The 2,660-nt window shown below is 36.9% G+C and overlaps 1 pseudogene; it reads left to right on the forward strand.

Moving 5' to 3' along the window:
- Positions 1-361: 361 nt before the first annotated feature.
- On the forward strand, positions 362-451 carry LOC115838465 (annotated as a pseudogene).
- Positions 452-2,660: the final 2,209 nt, after the last annotated feature.

Consider the following 2,660-nt stretch of genomic DNA (forward strand, 5'->3'; position numbering starts at 1 on the left):
CTACTCTGGAGGCTGAGGCAGGAGAATCACTTGAACCTGGGAGGCTGAGGTTCCAGTGAGCCAAGATCATGCCACTGCACTCCAGCCTGGGCAACAAAGCAAGACTCTGTCTCAAAAAAAAAAAGGAGTACCACATATGCCCTTTGCCACAATCTCCTTCTATGCACACACAAATACACACCCTGCCTAACCCAATTCATTGGATTTTGGGGGTGGAATTGATGAATAACACAAGAAAAGGAAAAAAGAAAGAGAAATGTCGGGGAAGGAAATAACTAATATGGGAGGTCTGTTATGGGTTGTACCCGTTTGAGGAATAAAGGAATTAAAACTCCCAAAAGAGGACAAATATTAACAAAAATGTACGGACAGATGCAAAACAACAAATCCTCATTTGCAACCCAGAACTAATTGTTTAGTATGATTTTTGATACACATAAGAAGGAGTATTAGGCCAGGTGTGCTGGCTGGCGCCTGTAATCCCAGCACTTCGGGAGGCCAAATGGGAGGATTGCTTGAGACTAAGAGTTCAAGACCAGCCTGAGTAACATAGTGAGACCCTCGTCTCTACAAAAAAAGCAAAAATTAGCCAGCCATGGTGGCACACACCTGTGATCCCAGCTACTCAGACTGAGGTGGGAGGATCAACTGAGCTTAGGAGGTCAAGGCTGCAGTGAGCTGTGATCACACCACTGCTCTCCAGCCTGGGCGACAGAGCAAGGAAAAAATAAAAAAGGAATAGTCTGATATCCAAGACAGGTTAAAGTTATGGGGGTATTGATAACCATAAAGATTGGCTCCAAGTCTGTAGAGCTGATCATTTAAAAGCATAAAACCAGCCTGGGCAACATGATGAAACCTCCTCTATAAAAAATACAAAAATTAGCCAGGCATGCTGGCATGTGCCTGCAGTCCCAGCTACTCAGTAGGCTGAGGTGGAAGGATTGCCTGAGCCCGGGAGGTCATGCCACTGCACTCCAGCCTGGGTGACACAGTGAGAATCTGTCTCAAAAAACAAATAAATAACAAAAATAAAAAATAAAAAGCATAGGACATGGGGAAATTTTCAGCTATGTTGATTTACTATTCCAGTTTCATGTTGGCATAATACATCGAGATGGACTTTTTTTTTTTTTTTGGTTAAGGCTTTTATCTTGAGGACATAATGTGTGGATTTGAAGGTAGTGATATATCCCATGCTATTCTTCAGTGTGATAACTTAGGAACAAATATTATTTGAACTCATTTGGGTTTAGGGAGGATGTCAGAAATTGAGAGCCGTTTACTTTAAAAAATGTAGAGAATTTTTGAAAGTGGCATCAGTATGTCCATATTCAAGTGGAGATAAAATGAACCAAAATAAAAGAACTGTAGGCAGACAGGACAACTGTGGATTATGCATCAATTCTTTTGAAAAGTGCTATCTTGAAGATAAATCTTGACTCAATCTTTAGAGAAACTAAGGTAACCTTGATGAGCAGGGAAGGAATCACAAGATATGAAATTCCTTGAAGAAAAATGTAATGACTTTAAATAATTTTGTCTACTATTACACATAATTTTTAAAACTCTTTACACTGTATAAAGTCAGCATGTATTTTTGGCTCAAAGTTTCTCTAGTGTTTTCTGTAGAGGGAATAAAAATTAAATTTAACAGTTTCAGTTGTGGTATGCTTTAGGCTTGAAACACTGAAGGCCCTCTCCCCATCTGCCTGCTCCCCTTATAAATTTTTTTTCCCTTGCTCTTTTTTGGATACAATCTTCTTGCTTTGCTTTATCTAACTTTTGTTGTTTCACTTCAGCTAATTAATTGTATAATCTGTAAGAAATTTATATAGAATTAACGACAAATACTGCAGGAAAGTAAATTACTAAAATAAAGGAAACCCTATAATAAGGCAAGTATTAACATTCGCATACTCAAATACTTACCAGTTAGATTGACCTTATTTAACTCCCCCCAATGATTATAGCATCAATTAGATGATAAGGGAACAAAGAATACGTAACTCTTATCAATGAAGAACTCCTAGTTTATCAAGAGACATGTGGTTCAAAGGAAAATCTAAAATGCTAATGATACATAGGCAATCAGGAATGCTGAAATACATTTAAAAATAGCTGCAAAACTGGTGAAAGTTGTCAATATCCATAGGGCAATAATCAGTTGCTTTCTGCCAGCACACAATTCATCTGCATTTCTATGGTCAGAAATCGTGTGTATTATTCTTAGCTCTCTAAATTTACAGAGTCATAAAATACCTCATAGATAATGACGAGAGATAACCCAGAAAGGTGTGCATGATACGACACCTGTACCCTTTTATGCCCATTTCAAAGTCTAGTAATATAATACTATAGTATAATACTAATGTAATATAATGATATTAATACACTTGGGCTTGTTGGTTTCTGTACCACTTTGTACTTGTAGGACTTACTGAGTATCTCAAAGAATGTGGATTATAACTATCAACACTTAATGTTTTGATAATTGAAACAAAGAAAATTTTAAATATTGATTGATTTGAAAATAGCAATGATGAACATGTTGCATATTAACATTCTATCTTGGCATTGTCAGGAGGAAAAATAATTAATTTTTTCCTAAACTCCTCCTAGTTCTTAGCTGGGACTTCTATAATGAAAGATAGATTAAC

The sequence above is a fragment of the Nomascus leucogenys genome, chromosome 14 (genome assembly GCF_006542625.1).
Source record: "Nomascus leucogenys isolate Asia chromosome 14, Asia_NLE_v1, whole genome shotgun sequence".
NCBI classification, from domain to species: Eukaryota; Metazoa; Chordata; class Mammalia; order Primates; family Hylobatidae; genus Nomascus; species Nomascus leucogenys.